The sequence below is a fragment of the Pipistrellus kuhlii genome, unplaced genomic scaffold (assembly GCF_014108245.1).
Source record: "Pipistrellus kuhlii isolate mPipKuh1 unplaced genomic scaffold, mPipKuh1.p scaffold_m20_p_4, whole genome shotgun sequence".
NCBI lineage: Eukaryota > Metazoa > Chordata > Mammalia > Chiroptera > Vespertilionidae > Pipistrellus > Pipistrellus kuhlii.
The window spans coordinates 52,821,185-52,849,158 of NW_023425540.1; the positions used below are offsets into that span (position 1 = coordinate 52,821,185).

Here is a 27,974-nt window from a genome sequence, read left to right on the forward strand (position 1 = left end):
GCAAGACCTTCAAGGACTGCTCTCCAAATCAGAACATCTGTACTTTGGACAGAATTCCCCCTGGAAAGTGCTCCGATGCTCTAGATTTTTATTTCAGGGCATTGAGGTACATTATTGCTCATTGTTAAACCTTAGTTGAGAGCTCTAATGGAAATTTAATCTATGTGACAACTGTGTTCATTTATTTATTAAGAAAACATATGTTGAATAGCAACTATGTACACAGACTACCCTGAAATTGCCATGCTGGAGAGGCCAGGCAGAGGCAATCTGGTCAACAGCCCTCTTGCAGCCACTTTTGTCATAGCATCAGATATGTGAGTGAATCCATTTGGGATCTCTCATCTGCCAACTGAATACCACATAGTGACTTTGGTCAATCCCATGTGAAAGGTGATGGCTGTAAAATGTCTTCTAAATTTGGACTCTTGCAAATGAAAGCTAACCAAATATACGAGTGCCTCAGTAATTTCAGCGTAAAGAACGTGCTATACTCAACATGAAAATATCAGATCAACAAATGAGATTACACCTGGTTGTCATAGTTGACATGGAATAATTTTGTGTCTGAATCCAAGGCCAAAGATGATCGCTTATGGTATTACTTAATACCATAAAAAAGGAAGCAAACTTATGACAGATAGAAAATGCACCTGTGGATACAGAACAGTTACCGAATATCTTTAATGGAGGCCAGTATGTTTAGAAATCTTTACATTTAACGTGACAATATTTACTTTTATGTCTTTTAATTAATTAAAAATGACCCAGATACATGTCAGAATAATATAGTTTTGTTTTAGAGTGTGCATTTTTTTTTTCTGGAGTAACATTATCAGAACAAGAGACAAGAGATGAAGTAACCATTTTTTTTCAACCATTTTTTTACATCTATACAATGGTGGTGCATAAACTTGCAATGTAGCAATGATGGTTGACAACTGTTCCAGTTCTGATTCCTCTGATTGGAACCTCACATATTTGCATTGATGCTTCACATGGAGAGCAGGAGAATACTGAAGGGTCTGTTTGTTGCATGCATCCTTTGTGCAACGTGGTGAGAAAAAATGGGGAGAAGGAATGTTTTCCCACAAATGTTGTGGAAGGGAAAAAGAAGTAGAAACGGAAATGTGTGAAAAATGTGTGGGTGTGGTCAGCAAATAACAGAGTCAAAAAATAAAAATTTAAAAGTGATAATTTCAGATACTTTTACATCTATGAAAGAAATAAGAAATAAACAAGATGGGATGTTTGGGTGGGCCCTCAGAGGATGTGCATCTGGGTAGGTCAGAACTGGGGCTCAGGAATTTATATTGCTGCTGTCCCTAGTGTTGCCCCTCTTCTAAGTATGAGCATGGACATCTAGTGCTAATCCCTGTAGGTTAGTGTTCAGATTCCGTGGTTACATTAGGAACACTCATTCCACAAGTAACATTATTGTGCTGCTTTCTGACTCACCAATTTATCATTTTTTTCAAAATAATGAATCCTGAAAGATCAAATCAGGATAATGTGACAATTTAAGTATGTAGAAAATAATAGTTAATATTTACAAGCATAATTAAGTCCAGCAGTGGTACTGACACTCTATGTACTCATTAACTTGATTTTTTACAATGGTTCTCAAAACTGGTGCTAACAGTGTTTTCATGTTAGCGACGACACCAGTTAGGCTAAGAGACGGAAATAAATTCCCTCTTGTCACACATCCAGGAAACGGAAGAGCTGGGATACCAATCCCACAGTCAAACTACCTTCCATTACACTAGACTGTCTTCATGGAACAGCCATTTTATGTTGTCAAAACATCCAAGTGTCAGGTGAGAACTTTTTTGTAGATTATGTGAATCTTTTGAGGATGGTACTCTACTTTTTTTCAGGGTCACTGGTAGTCCATAACTTGACCTTGGGGAGTCAAAAGAAAATAAAGATTTGCTTTGTCATAGAAACACTGCACTGAGGAAAATGTATTATATCCAAGCAATATTCTGTGTAAATAGCTAATAAATCAGAAAAAAAAAGAAAAATGTTAACAATAAGTTAGCAGCAAATGGGGCATTTGACCTGCAGCTCCCAGATGAATTCCCAAACGCCATGCATAATTTATTTTAGGAAGATGAAACGATAGGGGTTATGTAATGCTTGATGAGAAATTGCTGTCATAATCTGGGAAATTGCTTCTACTTAGCAGGGTCACCAGCAGAGGAAGGAGTGGTTCCAGGATATCATTTTCCACCTTGAGAATCTTGGCCGAAGCAGTTGCGTAAGTGCTTTCTGTCCAGCTGCACCAGCTCGTGTAGCTGAAGTAAGCTTCTTTTCCAGAGACCTCAAAAGCCCTTTGATTATCTGGCACCCAGATGGCCCCCATGCTATTTTCTGAGCAGTTGTGCTCCAATCACAGCTCCTCATCTTCGAGCTGCAGTTACATTTCCTAGATTTGCACAGATGCAAGGCTCTCCCAGAACTAGGATAGCTGTCAAGTTGTAGGGCAGCTCAGTTGCTCCTTGGAATTTATGCCCTAAGGGACAAACACTCCATAGAACGTTTTGAAAGCTGACAGCTTGGTGTTGGCAGCTGAATTTTGACATGTCAGGCTATTATCAAAACTCTCAAACAGCTGAAACTGTAGGTATGTAACAGTTAAGCCTTCTGTGAGGCATGTTTATCTGGCAGGAAGAATATTATCAATTGCCTTATTATTCTATTAATATTATCTTTTGCATTTCAGTTGCTTTTTGTTAATCAACTAAAACTAATGCATTGTTGAAATATTTTAAATGACAGGCAAATAAAGGGCCATGGTTGAGATTTTAGCCTTAAGACCAGGCTCAACTTAAGGACATTGAGTTGGAAAAATTTACCATTGAGTTACTGAAAAATGTAAAAAGGAATGCAAGAATTCACATATTTGATATAATTCTGTAAAAGCTCATACTTAGTCCTTTCCCTGCCCTGTGGACTTAGGAGATAATGAAAAATTGTATTTTGTCTGAAGCTAGAGCTAACACACCTGAATATATTGGTGTCTGAAAACATATTTTATCAAAATAAGGAGCTCAAATGTGAGGGTTTTTTAAAACACACACACACACACACACACACACACAGTGTGGTCCTCTTAATTTTCATTCCATTAAAAGCTGAAAAAAAAATCAATGTCTGATAGATGATTTTAAAAGGGCAGAGTTAGAAAAGCTATTTGGAGAAGAGTACGTCAGAAAAAGAAGAATTGGGATTTTTTAAATAGCAAAATGACAGAATAATAATCCTGTAATAGTTTTTTTTAATATACAAACTATATATTCTTGTTATTGACGATAAAATGAAATTACATTGCTAATGCTAAAAGAATATGGCTCTTTGGTTTCTATGAAAAAATGGTTAAATACACAATCTCTCACACTTGGAAAATAACACATCACTCCCCATATTAACTATCAAGTCCACTTAGAGACTTAAAAACTTGGCGCCAGTCTCAGTAGAGCCCTAACCAAACACTGCAGCAAAGAATCCTATCTTACGCTAAAATACTGGATAAGCACAAATTGAAATGTGTCATTAAGGTAATTAACTCAACCAAATCCCCTGGTTGCCACAATTGAATGTGAAATTATAGAACTCTTCAATGTCCTCTAACTGATTTCATGACTGAGAACTGAATTTGAGAAAACAGCTTTAAGATAAATCACAGTCATATTCTCCATGTTTGTACACCACACCAAACAGGCAGTCCACTCAGTAAATTTAAGTTCTCTAAGAACGATTCTCAGTGAAAAAAAAAAAAAAATGAAACGTGTTTAGCTGGACTTTTCTCATGAGTTAAGTTTTACAGACACAGATTTTGAATTAATCAGTGCCCCAGTCTGATTTATAGGTTAAGCAGTATGATAGCTTTGTAATGACACTAATAATAAATAACAGCAACAGCAGCATTTAAAACTTAAAGAATGTGTATAATGTGGTAGGCATGGTTTTAAGCCACACACACACACACACACACACACACACACACACACACACACAAATGCATGTACCTATACTTCACATATGAAAATGTGTATATATATATACATATACATATATATATATATATATATATATATATATATATTTGATTAAATATATAATTTAATCATCAAAGCATCCTTGACATTAGTGGATACTATTATCTACTAATAGATGTCATTTGTCAGAGAAGGAAATAGAGTTCCAAAGAGGTTGCATTATTTATCCAGAGTCACAAAGTGGTAAGCATGGTATTTAAATGTGGGCCATCTGCCTGTAAAGCCTGTGCTACTTATTTGTCACTGTATTAGAGTACCCTTTGGTTGAGTCACCAGAGCATGTACATGTTGAGATATATTCATATAAAGTTTATCTGCAGCACAAGAATTCTAAACTTCTGTATTAGTTCCCTCAAAATGTGGTCAATAAAGTGAAGAGGAATAACCACAATAGAAGTGATATTTTCAAGCTTCCATATAAAAATGTCTGGAGGCAGAGCTTATAATGGCAACATATTGATTGTGAGTTTAAAAGGTGATGGACTTCTGGACTGATAAAAGCCAAATGTATATCCTTGAAGTTTCCCTCTCATATTTGCAAGTTCCCCTTTCCACATTTGAAAAGCTCGTTTTCAAAAGTGATGACAGAAGTATTTCAGAGTCAGCCCTAATAACAGCTGTTAGCTCAGATTAGTGCAAGCAAGAATTTCTCTGTTTCTGCTGCACATCTGTTACAGTGGTGTTTTTTTTTTTTTTTTTTTTTTTTTTTTTTTTTTTTTTAAATCTGTGGATAGTGCACTATAGGACAGTATACAGGATTTTTTCTCTATTTAAAATATTTTTCCGTTTTGTTTTTTATTATTTTGCTTCATTTCCTGAAAATTTTTTTCTGTTAATGAATTATAACCACTTTATTTCAAGCAGATACCAGGACTGATAATAGCCACTGTTACACCTTAAGAGCTTCCACAAAATCTGACTTTTAGCCTGTTCTGGCTCCATCCTACTCTGGCTTTAAAAGTCTCAAATGCCATTCCAGATGGCACTAGAGATTTCTGCCACATCTAAGTCTTACCAATTGGGAATATAACTGTAGACTTTTCCAAGGCCTAAAATGAAGTGAAAGCCTATGAAACTTTCTGGGTTTCTCAATAATTATATAAATTTCCAGTTTGCTAGTAGTCTGACAACAATTTCCATTTTTAGAATGATAAAACATAGAAAAGTAGATATTGACCAAGATGTTTTTGTTGGGTCAAAAACATTTATGTTGGTTAGGACTCTTCTTTTCTGGACTTTATGACACTTTACATCAGCATTTTTCATTGTGTGTGTGTGTGTGTGTGTGTGTGTGTGTGTGTGTGTGTGTTTGATAAATCATAATTCACTTTAACAGTTACATTGTCATCCGACTTAGCAACCTTGTTAAATATAAGAACAGATAACATCTCCTTTTCATTGATGGAGAAGCAGAGATCTAGAAAAGTTTGGATTCTTATCCAAGGCTACAAAGACAATAAGAGGCAGAATTTAGTCCTGTCTTAGTTCCTAGTTCTCTTTACATGACTTCTCACTCATTCTTCTTTCATGTGAGAGGATGTTTGCTGCATCCTATGTAGGGCTGCAGGTGCATCTTGCTACTCTCCAATACTTTATTCTATAAGGAATAGAGGTACTTCAAAGACTTTCAAGTAGTAGTAGTAGCATTTTTAATCAAATCTGTGTTCTACAGACAGCCTAGAGAATGATTTGGAGAGAGGGGGAAACCTAAGCTGGAAGGTGAATTGGAAGACATGTTCCTTCTACCATATCATCAGTATAGCCTGGGTTACTCATGCCAAAAATCTCAAACTGGAAATGAAATATATATATATTTTTTTTACAAAGCCATAATTGTGAAGTCCAATAATGGTTCTTTATGGTGCTTATTGACTTGCAACATTAATCACATGGCTCCTCTAATAAGTTGTGAACTCTGTAAATCCGAACCATGTTTCATTCATTCATTTTCCTACCCCCAGAACCTAGTTTAGTGCTGGCTGCATGCTTTTATTAAATATATTGTTGTTTGCTTAATGAACTTGAGTGAATGATAGTAAAAAATTGTTTTATATTGGCAATGTATATTATTGTTTACTTACATATCTCATATTTTATACTTTTCAAAGTTACCATAGCTTTAAATATACTGGCATACCTCAATCTATTGTATTTTGCTTTATTGTGCTTCATAGATGTTGTGCTTTTTACAATTTGAAGGCAAGACCTTCCATCAGCAAACATATTACAACTTGCTTTATTGAGATGTTTGCTTTATTGTGGTGGCCTGGAATCAAACCCGCAATACCTCTGAGGTATGCCTATACTTACCTGATTATTACAGCCACTTATTATAATAACCCCTGATTTAGATGAGAAGCACAGAATAGCTAAGTAATTCATCCAAGGTCAGTCGCTTGTCCAAGCTCAAATTAGGATTTGAATTACTTAGCCAGGTTCTTGCTATGTTACATTATATACATAAATTCACAAAATGTGTCATTTGCTGATCATTTTTTTATATTATCTCATATTGGTATAAATTGGAATTTAATAGTGTACCATTTGCTATGGTAACATACACTAAAATGTCAGTGGCTTGCCCCAATAAAAGTTTATTTCCTACTCAAAGTTTTATGTGGCTTAGATGACTTTCCTGTGTGGCTCTTATCCAAAAGATGACTCAGCGACCTGGGCTGCTATCAGCTTGTAACTATGCCAGCTGGGACAGGTGTCCTCCAGGGTTGAATAGTCAGAGAAAGAAAAATGAAGGTGTCATATCAGCTCTTAATTGCCTACTCCATAAGGTCACATGTCACATCCACACATATTTCATTGAGCAGCACTATTCACACAGCCCATCATAACTGAAAGGAGGGCTGGGAAATGTAGAGGAGCACGTGGACTTTAGGTGAACACTAATAGTTTATGCCACATGAAAAAATAGGATAATAATAAATATGTAAAAATGCAGCATTAGGAGCAATGCATCTGTTTTCAGGCCCTGGCTGTAATGCCAGGGTTAGTTCACTGACCCTGGATGTAATATACCTGCTTCGAATCAGTTTCATCATGTGGAAAATGGGCATAATGCATGAATTAAATGAAATGGTAGAGGTAATAACCGTAACAGTGGAGACACAGTAAGTGCTCAGTATATTATAGCCATTGTACTAGTTAGGCTTCTCCAGAGAAACAGGATATACCTGTGTATGTTTCTATGTATCTATGTATCTATGTATCTATCTATCATCTACCTACTTACCAATCTACCAATATATCTATTGAGAGAGGAGAGAGAGAAGTGTTTAATATAGGGAATTGGCTCATGCAGTTATGGAGGTTGGTAGGCCAAATCTGCAGTTGAAGTCTGAAGGCTGGAAGCTGCTGGAGAACCAGGATGATCTGAGGTTCTGATTGGAGGGCCTTCAGGCAGGGGAACTCCTTTTACTAAAGGGAGGGTCAGCCTTTTGTTCTATTCAGGGCTTCAGCTTTTTGGAAAAGGCCCATCCACAGTGGGAGGGCAATCTGCTTAATTCAGATTACTGGTTTAAATGTTAATATCATCCAAAAACACCCTCATAGAAATACCCAGAATAATGTTTGACCTTATATCTGAGTACCCCATAACCCAGTCAAGATGATACATAAAATTAATCATTACAGCCTTTATTATTATTATTATTATTATTAGATATAGTCTATAGTTAGAGTTTTCTTGCTCCTTATTGAAGTTTATTTTTTCCTCAGCTAACCATTTTTAAAGACCCATTAAAAGTTCCTTTTAGATTAGCAAAAGAGACTCAACCAAGTTGGCCACCTGTGAGTGAAGGCAAGATTTTGGCGCCCAGAGTGAACAGATCAAGTCGCTAGTCCTCTTATTAGACTTTGAAAGTCTAATAGCCACCATGAATGATGTGCAGACAGGTCTTTTACAAAGATGCCACATGGAGGACTGAAAGCAAAGTTTTATCTTCTTGTTTGTTTTTTTTTCTTCCTCATTACAATGCCTATGGTAATCATTTTGATGTTATTTTTTATTTGTACACTATAGTGTTTAATTGTAAGTAGACTTTCACAATCATATTAAAACTAATCACTTCTATACTCCTCAGTCTCACACTTATCAAACACTTTATTGATAGTTTCCAAGCAATCAGCCATGACAGGGGGAAGAAAATCTACCAAAGCTATTGGGGTTATGTAAAAAAACAACAATCAGCTGATTGATTCAACTTCTCCCTTTTTGGCTGGTTGTCATCATGGAGATACAGATGAAGAGATATTCCAAAGCCAAGGTCATTTCTGCAATATGTTGGAGATACACAAAAAGCCTGGAAAGGTGCTGTGTTCTTAGCACCTGGAAGTCTAGCAGCCACAGATTTTGTCAAAATGGTGGAGGAAATAAAGTCCAGACACACACAATACTTTCTAGGAAAATGCTTTCTAATTTTTGGAAAATTCAATCAGAAAACTCCTTTGAGAGAAATTATGCCAGCTCTGTACATTCAAGCCAGTCAAACAATTGGACTGAACAACCAGTCAATTGGTAAATATTATGAATTGGTGGACACAATGTCTGGCCAGCATCACTAAGCCCAGACAAGCAGTATAGATAATAAGGGAGGATTCATTCCTGCACAGTCTTATTTCTGAGAGTGCCTTCACAATTTATAGAATAATTTTCTCTATAGGTTGCTCAATCAATGTGGGTCTATCAGGGAGGGACCCCAAAGTGCACATCTAATAGTTTAAGAAAAGCTTATACAATAAACTAGGCCAGAAGATTCTTAGTTTTATTTGAAAATATTGGAAGATAGAATAAAAATGTCTGGTGTCATTTTGTTTAAAAAGTCACTTAGAGTGCAGATGTTTTCCTCTCATACAAAAATAAAACAGCTTTGACCTAACAGTTATATATATATATACTGAAACACATTTAATGACATATTTTGAGTGCTAAGCAAAACAAACTTTTGAAGTCTTGTCAAAGTTACTATGTCACATTCTATTGCTTTTAATTGTAAGCAAGCTACTTCATTTTGTATTTCATGATGATGACCTTGCAGAGAACTAAAGCAGAGCCATACATGTTCAGGTACCTACTTGGTAGTACTTGACTTACACATTGACCCAAACTGTGCCAATGATGCCTCCGTGCGGGGGGGCACACACTCCAAGTGCAGGGTTATAAAAATGTGAATTATAGGAAAATTATTCACCGTCTTTTTATTTTGTATTTGCTATACCTTATCACAAAAAGGAACTGTTACAAGTCTAAATGGAAAGGGTTATTAGCATATGCAAATGTATTAATAAATCACTTCTGTTGATTTAGTCATATGTAACAGGAGAGAAAAATATGCCACTACAAACTACTTACACTCTTTGCTATGTGGATAACCCTATGATATATTTCTGTATAAAATTCTATGTAGATTCGTAGATGTAGATTAGAAAATGTTTCACATAGAAGGTTTTATGTAAAATCAGTTACAAAGCAAAGGAAAACCCTTTCCTCTACTCACAACACTTCTGACACCAAATGTGCTGGTTTTTCACACCAAGCATTCTCCAATTCTCTGCAGATACTAACTAATACCCTATAATCTATTATTTAACTTATTCTGACACTGACTACCCAGAGTTGGTGCAGACCCCACAGGCTGAGGGCTCAGGACTGCTAAGTGGCTGTCCCACTTCAGACACCAGTTGCAAGTCCTGGGTTGTCACCTGTACTTTTGACCATCTGGCTATAGTTTGCTCACCCTATATTGAACCACTCTTCAGTTTCAGTAATTTGCTATTATGGCACATGGAACTAAGGGAAACACTTAACATTTACTGGTTTATTGTAGAGGATATAACGGAAAATACAGATGAACAGTCAGATGAAGAGATACAGAAGTCCAGAAAGGTCTCGGTACAGGAGTTTTGTCTCTTGGAGTTAGCAGGTATGTCACTCTCCTGGCCTGTGGGAATGAACCTGGAAATTCTCCAAACTCTGTTGTTTAGTGTTTTTATGGAGGCTTCATTGTGGTCGCACAATTGATTACGTCACCAGCCATTGGTAATCAAGTCAATTTCCAGCCCCTCTTCCCTCTGTAGAGGTCCGGAGCTGGACCCGAAAGTTCCAACCTTGTAAGCATGTCTTGGTTTTCTGATGACTCACCCCCATCCTGAAGCTGCCCAGAGCCTGCAGCCACCAGTTGTCTCATGACCAAACAAAAAATACTCTTGTCACTTCAGAGATTCCAAGGATCTTAGGAGCTCTTGTGTTAAAAAGCTGGGATGCAGAACAAATATAATAACAAAAGATGCTCCTTTCACCCCTATCCTGTAGGAAATTACAAAGATTTTAGGAGCTCTATGCCAGGAACTCAGGACAGAGATTGAACATATATTTCTTATTATGTTACACAAACTGAGTTAATGTACTTAATTATAATGTAGGTGAGAAGAGTGGGGTAGAAAGTACTGTGCTGGCAACATTTAACAACCAGCTTGCTGGGAAAAAAAAAGGGTATGCAAATTTATACATACATAAGTTTATTACCATTTTCTTCTGATATAAAGAAATTACATTATGAGTAACAAAATATACAACTCTTCATTACAAATTCCATATATTTAGAATTACTTCATTAATTTCTTCCAAACATTTGTATCCTTCATCAACTATAATGAGGTATAATTATAACATGAATGTCATGTTATGACATGCATTAAATGAAGCAACAAAGATGTATTTTGGAATTTTACTGATTTCTCAGTGACGTGAGCTACCTTTTCATTGACTCAGTTAATAGATTTCAAATACTGGAAGAACATTTTTAGTTTTCACAATGTAACAGCTGCAGATATGTCACAATCTTAATTTTAATCAAAACTATTAACATGTTCTCTATCACTTCCCTAAGTCTCATCAATCAGCAAAACAATAAATTAAGCCCTATTTTGTCGCAATCTACAGATCTGCATGATGTGAACACTTTCACCATGGCAGATTTCAGGCCTCCATGGAATGTGGAATCTGGAAGAGATATTCAGTAGCTCACCATTATAATAGGCACTAGAGACCCAGTACACAAATGTGTGCACGGGTGGGGTCCCTTGCATTGGCCAGCAAGTAAGGCCAATTGGGCCCATTGGGACCATCTCGCCCAGTCCCGATTGGTGCCAGCTGGCTGGGGGGAGGGACCGCAAGAGGTTGGCCGGCTGTGTGAGGTTGTTTGTGGGAGCACACTGATCACCAAGAGGTTGCTCCTGTGTTGAGGGTCTGCCCCTTGGTGGTCAGTGTGCATCATAGCCACTGGTCAACCAGTTTTCAGTCAATGGTTGCTCAGGCTTTTACATATATAGATAAATAACCTTGAGAGCTTAAAAGGTAATAAGATGTGATAAAATCATAAGAAAGTGATAATTTTATGTATTTTACTACCTTTCTTTTTATTTATTTAATTAAAGTTTAAATAATCTACAGTAGTATGTCAGGTAGTAACAAGTACTATGGAGAAAGAGAAAGCAGGAAAGGGGGTTAGGATGAGCCAATTGGTGGTGGTATACTCTGAGGGCCATTTCCAGAGGCTTTAAATGGTTGTTGGTGTGTAGCTTTTTAATAGTTTTCACCAGTTTCACTGGGGAGTGGGTCAGCAGAGCTCCTCACTCTGCCATGCGGGAAGTCAATCTCCCCTAAAAGCTAAATTTGAATTGATGCCAGCTATTGTCTAAAATGCCTAAAGTTAACTGTGCCCGTTGGACACCATGGGGTCTGTCTGGGTAGAACTGAGATAGTGCACCCAGTTCAGATTCATGCGCTTGGCTTCACGCCACGCTTAATGTAACTTGACATACCTAGTCTCCCCACAAGTTCCATGTTGCTGTGAATGATTTCCAATGTCATGAGCCCCATGGCTGGAACTGTCATGAAAATGATGCCAGTAGGGAAAAGAGGGCATGAGAGAAAACTGCCTTTTGCAATTTTGTCCAGCATCAGCCCAGGTCTTGGTCACTGAAGATCACCTTGGATGCTATCTTTCCAGAGCACGCAGAATTCTCATCAGAGGGTGCACACGTTTTCTTGTTCTTTCCAGTGCAAAATTTTCTGTTTTGATTAGCTTTTCTTTTTCAAGCCTGCTATTCTAGGATCAAAACTCTCCCGAAAGGAAAAATATTGACCTCCAAGCCAGAGTGTTCTCCATGCAGGCTGCAGCCTGCAGGTCATGTGTATCCCAGAAGTGCGGCCCTCAGAGTGCCCTGGGACATAGGTCATGGGTTTCCCAGAGGTGCAGCCCTTGGAATACCTTGGGGCACATCTAACTGAATGGCCATTTGCTCATGTCATTGGAGGTAGCCACCGTGCCTTTATTCAGCAGCCATAGAACTGAGCTGGTATGGAGGGGCCAATGCAGCAGGTTTGTTTAGAAAGGGGCAGAAATGACAGTGACTGTAAGACAGGTGAGAAGCAAGTCCTCACACCTTAGCAGAGATAGGAAAAATGAGCAGCAGACCCAGATGTGGCAGAGCCACCCTATGTAACAGAAGCAAGTCCACAGCCAGCTGTGGGTCGGTCTGAGCATTCATGGGGCCAGAAGCCTAAGCAACTGGGGGAAAAAAGACTGGCAGGGAGTAAGGACGTGGATGAAATTTCTGGACCTTTTCTCCCCTGGCTTCCATCTGCTTTGGGAGAACATACCAAAGTTAAGTCTGCCACACTTCACACAGTAGGTTTGTTACAGTGGGTTCAATGCTGATTGTGCTCTGTGCATAGAGGGGGATGTCTGTGGTTTCCAGGCGTGGTGGTCAGCTCTCTGAGAGGTCAAGAGGCAGGCCCTTGCTACTCATCTCAGCTTTTGAAATAAGCTCCTAACTGTTCTCCCTTTCTTTAGTCTCAGCCTCAGACCTCTCCTCTATACAGTTGCCAGAGTGACTTTTCAGGAGTGCAAGTGGACTGCCCCTCCCCTGCTCAAAGCCTTCAATAGCTCCTCAGTGCCTATAGGATAAAGCTCCTTACATGGGACATACACCTCTTCTGACCTGGCTTCTGCCTGAATTCCTAATTCCTAGCTAGTGTTTGGTTGCCATCCCTGTCTTGCACACACATTAGATGACTTGTCCTCGGCAGCTCTGTGCACAAAGCATTCTGCATTCTATCATCTATCTATCTATCTATCTATCTATCTATCTATCTATCTATCTATCTATCTAACTATCCATCTATCTATCCTCTTTCCCTTTGCTTATATTTTTCTTTTTGCCTCTAATCCATGCTCTTTAATCCATTTTCTCTCTTTTTTATTTGCCAGACTTTCTTAAAGTCTTACCCATTTCAGACTGGGTTAGATGCTCTTTCTCTGAGGACCCTGCACATATCTCTAACCTTGCGCTCACCATATTGTATTACGTATGTACTTCTCTCTCTCTCTCTCTCTCTCTCTCTCTCTCTCTCTCTCTCTCTCTCTCACTTACTCATGAGTGAGACTCCCCTGATTATGTCTTATTTATATTTGTATCTAGCATCCATAGTGTCTGGGACATAGTTAGTACTCTAAAAGTATTTTGTCATATAAATGAATGAAATGATCTTTAACTGCCTCCTGAATAACTAATACTAGGCAGCATCTCTTTGGATTCCAAACGAAGTCTAGGATCAATGGGCTCCTTCCTTTAGCCCTTCGATCTAGAAATGTAGCAACTCACAGCCTGCCAGGCTGAGGGTGCCTGAAAGCCTCAGGAAATCTTGTCACTGTGTATTTTATTATGTGACTCCAACTTGAACTGAATTGGGAGAAATGAATCCTGGCCAGCAGCGAGAATTGTGCCAGGAATAGAACAGTGGGTCCATAGCAGTCACTAAAACTAAAGGTTACCATGGTGCTGTCAGGGCGGGTCTTTGAACAGTAGCTGGACTGGATGCCTTATTCCACCCAGCCCCTGCTCAGTGCACCAGATGGAGAGACCTTGGGCTTTCTGTATCTGGGGAGGAATGCAGCATACACCTCATCTCCCAAGCCTGTCCCTCGGCAGAACAATGACTGTGGTCTCAGCCCCTCCTGGCTGCTTAATAAATGTCATCTGATATAAAGTACCCATTAGGTGACACAAGAAGAGCCCCTTAGGAGGTCTTTGCCATCACACTCCTTATGTACAGCAGCACATCCTGGTTGTCCTGGTGCAGCATCTCTAGTTATGACTTCCTTTTCTTTCTCTAAACTGAGCTGACCGAACTGAGTGGTAGGGAAAAGGTGTTCCTCTATAAGTGTTATGTAGATTCTTCACCTGACAGGAGAGTGGTGACTGACTAGGACTGCAGTAGAAGAGAGAGAATACAGTGTGCTTCCAAGATGTAGCCATAATGAGAAAGTCCACCACTTCCTTTCCTGCTCAGTAGGATATCTACCAGAGAGGGGTGGAAAGGAGAGAGACAGAAACATCAAGGATGAGAGAGAATAATTTATTGACTGTCTTTTGTATGTTCCCTCCTGGGGACTGAGCCTGAAAACCAGGCATGAGCCCTGAATAGGAATTGAACCATGACCTCCTGGTTTATAGGTTGATGCTCAACTGCTGAGCCACCCCAGCTGGGTAGTAGGAGGTATTTTTTTACTTCATACCAAGTTCTTGAATACCATTTAATTTTAAAAACCCACAAAACAAAACCTTTGTTTTGAATGTAAGCCTACGGGAATGAAGATGATCTCACAATCTGCACTACGAAAATTATCTCCTGATCTTGGGTGTTTCCCAGCTAAGCACATTCAGGATGTCATTGCTGGCCACAGAAAGCCCAGAGTAGCTGCAAACTCTATATCATGATTTAGTGAGGGAAGTGACTGAGAATATTTTTGTCAGAGGCACCGGTGCTCTGCTTAGCCTCAATATTTCATAAAAAGTTCATTGCAGCAACATTTTCATTTGGCAGCATCTGCTGTGCTATCATCTTCATAGCTTCTCATTAAATAACATTGACACTTCACGGTCAAATCGACATGATGTATATTTAATTGTCAGCTTCTGTTAGTCCTATGTCTATTTTAAAAAAGATGTGTTGTGTGTGTTTTTTGTGAAGATGCAGACAAAGCATGTAATCAGCAGTATTGGTAGGAAAAGGAAAAGTTATAGGAATCCTGGCAGCATAAAGCAAATATAAAAGTTCAAATTTTAAGATGCGAGTGATATGGTAGGAAACCACTAGAATGAATACTGCACTTGATTCTGACACTGTTGATCTTGGACAAGTCATTTGACTGCAGGTTCAGTTTCTCCAACTGTCACAATAGGGGAACGAGCTACATAATTGTCATGGACTTTACTCTTAATTTTATTCTAAATGATAAGATTTTCTGGATGCCACTAGAAAGAACTTCTAAAATTCTTTGCACAATGCTGAAACATACTGGAGAAAAAAGGATGTGATTATTTTTCCTGAGCACTGAATGAGGTAGGCAGACATTTCTTAAGTGAATTGATTGAATGAGATGGAAATAACAATGAGGCCTAATAAGGTTGGGGAACCAGCGTGCACCAGGCAAGGAATAGACTGAGAGAAACATGTCCTGTTTATGTTTCCAGGGGAGAGCAGAGGACGCTGTGGTATAGAGAGCTTTTACAGGAACTGCTTTACAGGTTATAAGATTATATGGGGCCTGTGTAACCTGGTGGCCAGACAACGGGATGTCAAGTGGACTGTGCCTTTATCAATGGCCATGCCTGGAAGGATTGAGAAATAGCTACTTCTGAGTAGTCTTTAAAAATTAGGTATTGTATCTGAGGATAATGTTAGCATTTGTTTTTGGAATTCTGCCCAGTAACCCAGAACACACAAAATGGTCTCAGGGTAATTCGATCAGTGTTTCTGTAAAAGAACACCAAAGCCGCAGATTCTGTTCCTGGCAAAACTGAAAAAAATGCATTGTAAAGGAAGACTTCGTGTTTCATGGGATGATGCCTTGGCCTGGAGGGGGCTCTGGAGAGGTAATGACAGGCATTAGGAGCAAGGCCTGATGCCGACCTAAACTCCTGGGAACCCTGCCGGGACACGGGACGTGTTTGCATCAGGGTGTGTGGGTGTTTGCAGCATTGCCTTTTGTTTTGCCTGTTGTGGTTTTGGTTGTGGTCCTTGTTATTCTCTTTCGGCCCTGTTTATGGGCGCTGATGTGCAAGGACATTCCTCAGAAACAGGTTTCCCCAATAAATTAAATAATAAAAAAAACAGTCTTCTCCACTGGTCATCTCACAAAGGAGCCACAGTTGCACATCTAGACATATACTTGCCTTTGGCAGTACTGTTTTCGGATATTCACAGACTCTGTGGCCATAATCATTTTTCCATGAACTGGTCTGTTATTTTGCTTCTGGAATGCAGTATTGGTAACTATAATACCATGAAAATCACGAGCCAATCCCTCTGTATCCATGGGCCTGGTCCTCTTTGGCCCGGGGATGGGGAGTGTGTGAAGGCTGGAGGAGATTAAAGGTAGATTCTAGATAGCTTCCTGTGAGGTCAACAGGATTTTTCATTGCTTCTTGGCAATCTTGCCTGGGTTTTCATTGTCATGTCCCTGACATTCCCTGTGGGAACACTTTCGAATATTCCACATTCTCTCCAAACTCCTAGTCCTCCCCTACTCCCCACCTCTACCCTCCTCCTTAGCACATAACGTTACCTTCTAATTCTCAGAGCATATTAACAGCCGTCAGGGGAGAGGTTTCTCAAACTCCTGCCACAAAAACAAAAATTTCTCTACATCAGAAGCAATTCTTTTCTAATTGTCTCCTGTTAAAAGGACAAAGCTATCCTTTCTCCAGTCTCTATTTCTTCTAAGGTATTCTATTTTCTCTACATCAGTATTCTCCAACTGCACAGTATCTCCTTTCTTATTATTATTTTAATATATATTTTTATTGATTTCAGAGAGGAAGGAAGAGGGAGAGAGAGATAGAAACATCAATGATGAGAGAGAATCATTGATTGGCTGCCTCTTGCATGACTAGCTGTCTTCTGCACGCGCCCTGACCTGGAATTGAACAGTGACCTCCTGGTTCATAGGTCCACACTCAGTCACTGAGCTATGCTAGCTGAGCTATATCTCCCTTTTTAATGGGCATTTACCCTTAGTATTTAAACATGCTTAAGTTTAAATATTATCTCTTCACACACATGCACAAACACACACACAATCTCTGACTCCAAAGCTCCCTTCTAACAATAATTCTTTGTCTGTCGTTTTCCTAGTTACATTTTCTGAAAGCATTGTCTCTACTCTTTGTCTGTCTCCTCATTTCCTAGAAGAGCTTTTTTCAAGCATTTTGATCTCAGAACCGCTTTTAGAATTTTGAGACTTATAGAGGAGTTCCAACAGCTCTTGTTTATGTGTGTAGCCACAATGTATTATCTATTCTGAGATGTTTACCTTCTCTTCCCAGATGGATAAATACTCTGCTGCCTAAATAAACCTCACAAGAGCAGAATTTATGTTTTACTAATCTTGCAATCCCTGGTACCTGACTCAGAACTTAATACTTTTATTATTATCTCTCTCTGGTTATTTTCCCAAATCTCTTGAATCCGCTGCTGGCAAATGGAAGAGTTAGCTCGTATTTCAGCTGAGTTTCTTTTCAAATTTCTTTTTTATCTAATTTGTGTATGTTTAGAATAGGTTATGAAACAGGAGTACAAAACCAACTCACGTCACTCCTCAAAACACATAAAAAAGACAAGGAAAAAAGGGTCAAATTTCACACTCCCAGCTGAAGTCTGTCCTATTGCTGAGAAAATTGCCCCAGGTGTCCACAATGGAATTTCTGCTTGAGATTCTAATGTGCTAAAGTGACTTCTTAGGAGATGTTATTTGTGAAAAGTGACTGAGAAGAAGCTCTGTCAATAGCAAATTAAAATACCAATTATTCCTGCCAAATGTCATAACTTTATTCCATCTCCAGGAAAAGAAAGATATGAAGGAGGACCAGGAATAAAACAGGGTTGATGAGGTGCACACACCAACTGAAACTTAGTTTATGATGCTTTTACTGTAAGACAGTCTTCCCCTTGCCTCCAAGGAATGAAGGTTTCTTTGGTAACTTTTAAAAAATCTCAAAGTCCTTAAAAAGAATTTTTTAAGGACTTTGAGATTTTTTAAAAGTTACCAAAGGACTTGTATGCATGCATATAAGCCTAATCAGTGGTCATGGACAACAGGGGGGTGAGGGCATACGTGGGGAGGGGTTTGGGATGGGAATGGGTGGATGAGGACAATTATGTAATACCATAATCAATAAAGACATTTAAAAAAAGAATATGTAAGAAAAAAATGACTTGCATTAAATTCCATTATATGTGTGAATAGTGCTGTAGCCAGATTCTGGTGTCATTTCATACATTATATTTGAGCTATAGCTGAGTAGGCTCCTGCTGACCTTGAGGAGTGTGTTTGTGGTGTGTGTGTGTGTGTGTGTGTGTGTGTGTGTGTGTGTGTGGTCTTTGGCAGGGTGGATGGGTAGAAGTCACTTGTGATGGTGGGGTGGGGGTAGGCAGGTAGGGGCAAAGCTGAGAAGTGTATCTGAATGACTCTTAATATTTAGTCTGGAGGCCATCCTGGGAGACAGTTAGCCACATTGAATTTAGATGGCATAAACGAGGTGATAAAAATGGGATGGAATGTAACTGATGGTAGTGTCTTGGTAAATAAAATTAAAAAATTGGTCTTTAATACTATGCAAGAAGTTGCCTGCTTTAAAAGTGAAATTAGATTAAAAGGATGATTTCATTCTTCATAAGTACTCCTAGTATAACATTCCCCCAAAATAGAATATGCTTCCTATCTATGTTCAATGTTAAATCTGAAATATGATCTGAGGCAGAAAGACCCAGCTTCCCTGCAAAGCCTGAAGCGAGCCTTTTGTGCTTGCCAGCTTTCATTGAGTACATGGGTTGCCCTAGTGATGAATGTCCTGCTTTGTGTGGTCTCAGCATTTTTTCTGGAGGCTGTTTTAATGAGAAGGTGAATAAAGGGGGCTTCTTTTGAAACTAGGATAAGAGGAGGGCCACTTCTCAAAACGCAGGCATAATGGTGCCATTCCTATTCCCAGGGATCTGACAGTTCCCAGGGCCTCCCCCACGCTCTCTCTCCTCTCCCTCCCCCTTCTTCTCCCCCTTCATTTCCTTCTCCTCTACACCCCCTCTCCCCCTCCCCTTCCTTTTCTCTTTATTCTCCTCTCTCTCTCTCTCTCTCTCTCTCTCTCTCTCTCTCTCTCTCTCTCTCTCTCTCTCATACACACACACACACACACACACACACACACACACACACACTTCTTTTGACTAACTAATATTTGACATTTGGATTAGTCTATGGTCTCAATCCCCTGGAATTTTCTTTTGGGGAATGAAAGAGTAACCAACCAATCAGATCTCATCTTGTCACTCTGGCTTCATCTTCTTTCCTCCAAAAAGGGGATATTCTTGCTATTTCAGGGAAGGCCACACCCGTGCCTGCCTTTCTGCTACCTAGTGTAAAATGCTACACTTTTTATGGATTTCCCCACGCACTGAGAACTATGCGTCTGCCTGTTTGAACACTCTTTCGCCTCCAGAGCCCATTATGCAGGGCAGGAGTGGGAAGAATCCATGCAAATGCTGTATTTTAGGACTCACGTGGGGCTGGCTTTGATTGAACACACAGTAAACTTGATTATTCATACTGATGGGAGGAATAGTAATTCAGACTGTAGAACCTTGTTTCTGACTTTGAAGAGTGTTATGTGAGGTTTTTTTCTTTCCTTTTTGAAAGCAGTAGCCGGTGGTTTAATTAGAATAATAGTGAGATTACTTTTGTGTTGCCAGTGCTTTTGGTAGGCAAAATTAGGAGGCACCATTCTCCTTCTTCCTCCCCTGTCCCACCACCTCACCTGGCACCAACTCCTCCTGCCCTCCCATTACACGCTCCTTTTTATTCCCACCAGGGGATAAAATGTGAATGGGTAAGATTGACTTGACTGATAACCAATTAAAGGAGCATCATTTAAGTAGAAGTCAACTTCAAAGTAAAGGAAACAAAAAAATGAAGAATATTTGTATAATATTCATTATTTGCACAAATAAAGTTCCATGATGTTGGGCATTATTGTTGATATTATTAGTTTGATGGCATGTATTTTTATTGGTTAGTTTACTGCTATCTCCCCAGTGTTTAGAGCAGTGCCAGGAATATAGTATGCATGAATAAATTTCTGTGGGTCAAATGAATGAAAACTCATATACTTTTCAAGATACTTTTTGTATTCCTAAAACTCCCATAGAGCCATCACAGTTGTTATTATTATTAAAATAACTAATTCTTGGTTTGTCTCCCCTCTTTTTGTTAATGTGTATTTGAGTACCTAATTCCTTGTATATTTTTCACCTCAATGGAATATGGAATAAAGCAGGATTTTTTTCATGGACAAGCTCCCTAAAACTTTTGTTGTTTTGCATTTTTTTCTGATTTGTCAGATAAAGTTTTCATCATACTTATGGAGATAGCTTTCCTTTTGAGATAAGTGGCAAAATGGTATACTCTTTGTAGACCACTTCGACCCAATGTGTGACAGTGTGTGTGTATGTGTGTGTGTGTGTGTGTGTGTGTGTAAGAGAGAGAGAGAGAAAGAAAGAGAGAGAGAGAGGTAAACCACACAAAACAATAGGAATCTCACCCCAGCTCTGCTTATTCCAGCCTATTTTCTTAATAGAGAGTTAAACAAAAGATCTTTGAGTTTCGTGCCATGTCAGTTGAGAAGAAACCAGAAAAGAAAAGGTCAAAATGGAATGGAACCTTTTTTCTTTTGATCCTCTCAGAGGAAGATGAGGTGGCAGTGGAATATTAAGGTAGATGGCTTCTGATGCCATGCGAAGGGTTAGACACTTGGCTTGGGGTTAGACACTTCTCCTTTGGGTATATTGTAATAGGGAAGTGAGCTAATTGCTTGGCTCTCGTGTCAAACCGGGGTCAAGTACCAGCTTTCGCACTTACCAGCTTTACATATGGAGCAATTTATTTAAGTCATCTCGGCTTCTGCTTCTTTGTCTTTAAAATGGTGATAGCAATCGTGTCCATTAGGGGAAGTAAGTTTTGAAAAGTCTGCAGAGGGCTTGCCTGCACACCTAGCCCGCACACAACTGTTGGCTCTGATGAACACTCCTAGAGCGCCTACTGTGCGTCAGGAACTGTGCCACATCATCTTGCATGCTCTGTAACTTAATCCTTGTAGCACCCCACTCTTCTCAATGAGAAAACGGAGGCATGTGGAAATTAAATTACATGCTCAAAGTTACCAGCCACGGGGCATGTTGGGAATTTGGACTTGTGCCAGTCTCTTTGCTTTATATAATATGTGGCCTCTTTGGGGTTTCAGTGACCAAACAACTTGAACCCATGTCACAGCTGAGTCCCTAATAATAACCACCTCTCTGTAACTGATTGGGGAGATAAAATGCAAAAGCACTTATCAAAGCATTGCTGTGTTTAACTCTCTTCATACCTCTCCTTCCTCGTTTTGAGAGCGTGTGCTCGGGTCTCCACACTGGGGGTTGGCAGAGCTGAAGCAACACTTCCTGAGAGAGGCTTTCCCTGGCCACGCGGGGAGGGTTGCTTTAACTGTGCTGCAGCCCCAACTAGGCCCCATTGCAGCCTAAACACAACACGCTTGTGCATCTGTTCGCATCCTTATTTGTTCCTCGAATTGCACTGTGAGGCTCTGAGGGAAAGCAGTTTGCTTGTTCACAGCCGTATCATCAGCACGCATGCGGCACAGGGCTCAGACATGGGAGGGCACAGCAAATCAATAACTATTTGACCGATGTACACATGGAGAAGCCCAACTCTTGTGAGAAGGCTGCAGACCTGGGAGGCAACCTTCTGTTGGAGCAAACATATTGCCAGGGGTTCCAGTAATGGAGGTGGTGGGGGTGAAAGAAGTAAAAGTTGCCTGGATTCTCTGCCAGGAGGTCCCTGTCACCCCCTTTCCATGCCAGGCGGGAGATGTCCTGATTCTCTTGCCAGGGACTGAGGCCTTGAGGCGCGGCCCAAGGCTAAATATGTCCCAATTCAGCTTCTGCTTCATCCTCATTAACTCCACTTCATAGCTGGGCACGGGGAAAGATTAATTTAGTGACCAAGCTTAATAAATAGACGCTTCTGGCCTTATATTTTATGTGCGGTTCTCAGAGGCGAAGAGCTCATTGAAGTGCCAGTTTCGAGATGTCAAGGGCAGGCAGCTGGGCTTGGGGGAAGTGCAGAGGAGATATTTCTGCCGAGTCTTTGTTCCCCAGCCCATCTTGCAATCACCCAAACTGCTGTGATGACAGGAAAAGCCTTCAACATCTACTTCCCCTCCGACCTAAGAGCTACATCCTGGACCCGACCGCCTTGCAAGGCATTGTCACACCTACGGGAAGCCCTCCCAGCTCACTGGGCCACACTTGCCCAGGATGTACGGTCAGGACATTGGGATATTGTCACCACATACATGTGTTTTAGTTACTGTGTAGCATATGGCATTTGTAATCTGTTCCCTTGGAAAACCTTGACCAATAGTGTGCATGTTGGAAGAAGCTCATTTCCCGGTAATTATCTCTGGGGAAAACGAGGGTGAGGTACCAGACAGTAAAGGTCGCATCCACAGGGGCCGAGGTGACCTGAATAAGTCCCAAAGTGGTTTGCAATAGCGGCATGATCATTGCAGTGTGTGCGTGCACGCATGTGCGCGCTCGTATCTGTGTGTCACTGTGATGTATAATTAACACAGAGCTCATACTAAGCTCCTGGGTAAAAGGAGATGGGCAGGCTGAAGAGGCTGAGTGAGGACTATTCATCTCTGAGATGCAGCTGTTTACCTCAACCAGAGGATCCCAGTGTTCTTCCTTTCCGTGGGCGTGGGCCCGTGTTTTGTTCCTTTTTGCTGTTAATATGTTGGCCTTGAGGAAAGAGGATTTTGCGGCTCATCCACTCCTCATCTCCCCTACCCCTCCACCCCTCCTGTCCTCAGGCCACTGCACTGTTTTTCCAGATAATTAGTATTTCTCAAGTGGGGAGACTCACAAAACAGGGCGCACACATCCCTTTCCCCGCGCAGGTCTTTCGCTCTCTGTGGGCGCCGACTTTGAGAGCACCGAGGTGTGTCACCTGAGAGCACTTCCCGCTCGTGCGCACAGGTACAGCTCCCAGCAAGCACTGCTGTGTGCCTCTTGACCTTGAAGAGAGGCGACTGATTGTTAGTGGAAGTTTGATTCTTAGAACAGCTTACAAAAAATAAGCTTGTTTTTATTTTTCAAACCCAGAGTTCATTTTAGTCTGCATTATGATTTGTGCTAAATGTACATTTTGAAGAATTTACAGAAAAGATTTTTTTTTTCTCGTCTTCTCTGATTGTTTGAAACTCACTGACAGGCTTGAACTAAACTACCGTCTGGCAAGACATAGCTTATGAGCTCCCACTTAACTGTTCTCCACACTCCAGTCCTCTCTGTTCCTGCTCTTAGACGGACACTCCACGACTTTCTGCTAACGGTTTGGTAGTGATACCAGCTCTGTGTGTCTGTTTTCACTCCTCAATCTTGCTATTCCCCATTTGGGCAATGATCATATTTCTCATTGCTTTTAATGATCTCTGGCTCCTGGTTTCAAAGGAAGTTTTCTAGTGAACTCCCAGAGCATCTCCTAACAAGATGTGGTGCACACTAGTCACAGCATCCTAGCGGCTTCTCTTCGAATTCCAATGAGATGAGACAGAGGGAGACATATAGTTTGATCCAGTTAACTCTCTCTGGCATCATCATCAGCAAGTTCTAGCAAGTGATTTTCAACCTCTTTTGTCTGTGTTCTGCCTTGTCACTGTGACCTTGAGCAAGCTAGTGAACAACTCAGAAGCCAGGCTCCCATTTATAAATCACCCCGGGGTGTTGGGATGGCAGAGCACCCAACACAGAAGAAAATCTTCAGTTTGTTTCCTTTTTATGTCCTTGCTGAAGTAGGGAAACCAATGCTGAAGGTCCAAAAATATGCATTCTGGAATTGATCAGAGCATTTATTTAGCTGACAGGAGCATCCACTTGACAAAATTGGTTGGAAATCTGTCAAGTCTGATGGTATTGAATTGTTAATTTTTACAAGGGAATTATTTCCGTATTTTCAATGAAAACAAATGTTCTGAAAACATTCAGAGTTTCTTGAAAAATCTATTTCTGTATAATAAAGAGGGAATGTGCAAATTGACCATCACTCCGTCACAAAGATGGCTGCACCCACAGCTGAGGCCAAGTTCCCATAAGGAGCCTTAATGAGCAGGGACCGGAGGCTACGTCCTCCCCCGCCCCTGTGGGGCTTGACAGGGGATCTCAGGCTGAGTCTCCTACCTGGCAGGGCTTGATGGAGAACCTCAAGGCATGTCCCCCGCCTTGCTTGGTCTGGGCTGGGGGCCCTCAGGCCACACACCTCACCCTGGTGCTGGGCCAGGGATCTGAAGCTACACCCTGTGCTCAGCAAGACTTGACAAGGGTGGGACTGGCTGGGTCTGGATCTAGCCCAGTGAGGGGGGAGGTGGCTGGGTCTCGATCTTACACAATTTATTATTATTTTTATTGATTATGGTATCACATAATTGTCCTCATCCCCCCATTTCTATCCCAAACCCCTCCCTACGTATGCCCCCACCTCCCTGTTGTCAATGGCCACTGGTTAGGCTTATATGCATGCACACAAATCCTTTGGTTGATCTCTCCCTCTTACCCCCACCCTCCCCTACCATCCCTCTAAGGTTTGAGAGTCTGATCGCTGCTTCTCTGTCTCTGGGTCTGTTTTTGTTCATCAGTTTATGTTGTTCATTATTTCCTCTAGAAGTGTGAGATCATGTGTGAATCTCACGCAATTTTGAGGTGCATATGGATGGGCAGGGACTTGACTCTGGGTCCCATGGTGAGCCCCAGACTCTGACAGGAGGAAGGTTTTCATACACATTTTACTAATTTTCTTTCATCTCTGACACTTCTATTATAGAGAAAGGGCAAATAGCAATATTAAATTATTTCCTCTAATTAATCCCCCTTTAATGTGCACAAATTTTGATCACGGGTCACTAGTGTAATAATAATAGAAAATAAAGTATTTTAAAAATCACATGATATATCATTGGCTTATTGTGGTTACTATACATTTTAACTCACAAAATTTGGAAAATTAAATGATAGATGATAGTGGACTCTGAGTGTCTATGAAAACAGTTTTAGGTTGACAGTACACTTGGAAGGAAGAGCTAGAATTGGCTTTGACATTATGTTTGCATAACAAGCCCACTGTTTCTGACATTATGATTGCATAGCAAGCCCAGACTGCATGCTTATCAGAGATGACTTTGATGCTAATGAAAAAACAGGCCTCCTCTTAAAGCCTCATTTGCATAGCAAGCCCAATAAAGATCATTACTTAACCATATGCTTGTTGGGGACTTTAGGATATTGTTAGAGACAGTGGTAGGGCTGCAATTCAATTTTGTCACCACTGTAGATACATTCTGTCCAAACATATTTAGGGTTTCTGTTTTAAGTTTAATTTGCTTAAAATATAGTGTTAAGATTAGACCTGTGAAGAATTCAAATGTTGCCAGTTTCACTCACCACTAATTCCTAGACTTGGAACGATTTCCCTCTTTGCAGAAACAAGGTGTTTGAAAAAGTAGTTGAGAATTGCAAATGTGCTGTGATTTCTTTCCTAAGACACAAGATGTTTACAAGCTCTGTGATGTTTGCTCACTTTAAGTTTGGTTGCTTGAACAAGGCAAGGCTTTTTTAACTCTGTGCTAAAGAGACAGTAAAAATTGTAAAAATTATAGTATTTTTCATATTTATATGAATGGCACTATTGACATGTTAAATGGATAGTAATGTTTACCAGGGAATAAGTTTAGATCTTGTCTCAGGTAGAATACTTGTGTGATTTGATTTGAGGTCAATCTGTTCCCAAAAATCTCTTCATTTGGTTATCCCTAAGATATCTCACATCTTTGGGGAAAATCCTAAAATGAAAATGCAATTTGGAGAAGTGATAGTGTCTACACTAATTCTGCAGATTCAGATTTATGAGGCTTGACTACCTGTGACTATCCTGGGAACTACATTTACATTTAACTTGATGGATTTATCAATTAAGCTTTGTATAGATAAGATTGTCTATCCTCCAGTACTTATAATATGGTATTGAATTTATTCATTTATTCAACCAATAATATTAATTAATCAATTATTACTCTCTGTAAAAGTGGAAGATCTAAAGACAAACACTAGAATATATTTGCATATTTTTTACACTAAACATAAGCTGTTACAACTTTTATTGATCACTTCTCTTGATCTCTGTGTAAATATAATTGCTCACCAAGCGCCTTCATTTTTAGAGTAAGAAACCTTCTGAGACATTTGCGTAGAACGTGGTGGGAGTAGCTGAGAGACTCATGTCTTTGGGTTCCCACAGAGTTTATAGAGGAAGCAATGCAGGAAAGAGGGACGGAACACCTTGTCAGGCATTTGCTATAACCTAGGGACTGTATTTGGTGCTTTCTCTCATTATTATTATCTTTTTAATTTTTTTAAAAAATTATAATTTATTTCAGAGAGGAAGGGAGAGAGGGAGAAAGAAACATTAATGATGCGAGAGAATTATTGATTGCCTGCCTCCTGTACACCCCACACTGGGGATTGAACCTGCAACCTGGGCATGTGCCCTAACCAGTAATAGAACCATGACCTCCTGGTTCATAGGTCGATGCTCAAACACTGAGCCACACCGGCTGGGCTCTTTTATTATTTTGATAGTAATGGGCCCTATGTAATATGGTCCATATGTTCTCCGAGGCTGACATGTTTGAGATTATTTAGGTCCTTGGACATCTTTCTTAGATTGAGATTCTCATATTATGACACTTTTCTTTGGGTTTCCATGAAAGCAAGGCATGAGACAAGCCTTTGGTGCAGGCAGTTTATTGAGCAGATGAGCCCAGTACAGATTTGAAGGAGTGAGAAGAGTGAAAGACAGCATGAGGATATAGTATCAAGGGCATTGCTGTAGGCAACAAGGGCTCTCTTCTGCTGAGACTTGATGAGACATGCCCAGATGCTACTGAGGGTAGGAGGCTGGATGTACATTCAGTGGCTCCTGCACATCATTGTCGAAGGATCCTGGAGGGTGTCAGCTCTCCTGAGGTGTCTGTGTTGGTCTGAATGGGCATCTGCAGCATCAGAGAAGACACTGAACAGAAAGACATGCAGATTATGTTTGAGGTGCTATCCAATGAGAGGGTTTAGTCTGAGCTTTCTCGTACTGTCTACTGTAGACGTCCTAAAACCAGAGGGCCCTGTGATACAGGGTACCTAAGGATTCTGCTCTACTGGTTCACTCTGGTTCATTCATCACTCCTTTTGTCCATCTAGCCATCCATTCATCTATCTATTCAATCAAATGCACTTGTTTAGCACCCATTCTAACTCGGGCCATGCGTTAATCCCCATGGACGCAATGAGAAAGCAAAACATAACCCTTACCTTTAAGAAGCTTATATTTTATTGAGGAAACAAGAGCTAATAAAAATTAACAAGAGTCAGTAGAAGATTATATAAGAACAACACACAGGGCCACTTAAATTAGTCTTGAAAAGAGTAAAGAACCTTCTTCTTTCAGGAAGCAAAATTTAAGTTGATTCGAAAGCCCTGGAAGGTAGGGAATTAGACCTTACTATGATTGGCCTTGTGGTGGTCAATGAAAGCTAGCTGAGTAGGTTGAAATTCTGACAGTTTTACCTATTAAAATGTAGTCTTTAGCAATTTCTACCAAATGATTCAGTAAGTACTAGAATTAGTTTTCTGCCACAGTATGAATATTTGGCAGTGAAATTATTGGTTAAGATGCCATT

The 27,974-nt window shown here is 40.1% G+C and overlaps 1 long non-coding RNA gene across 3 annotated transcripts in view; it reads left to right on the top strand.

Annotated features, from left to right (window-relative positions):
- LOC118703436 overlaps positions 1–27,974 on the top strand; it is a 110,039-nt gene that overhangs the window by 22,709 nt on the left and 59,356 nt on the right. For 2 of the 3 annotated variants that reach the window (XR_006739797.1, XR_006739796.1), the window contains exon 4: positions 2,189–2,263. This is a non-coding gene — a long non-coding RNA (uncharacterized LOC118703436). The remainder of the gene's footprint in view (positions 1–2,188; positions 2,264–27,974) is intronic. The other variant, XR_006739798.1, reaches the window with a different exon arrangement.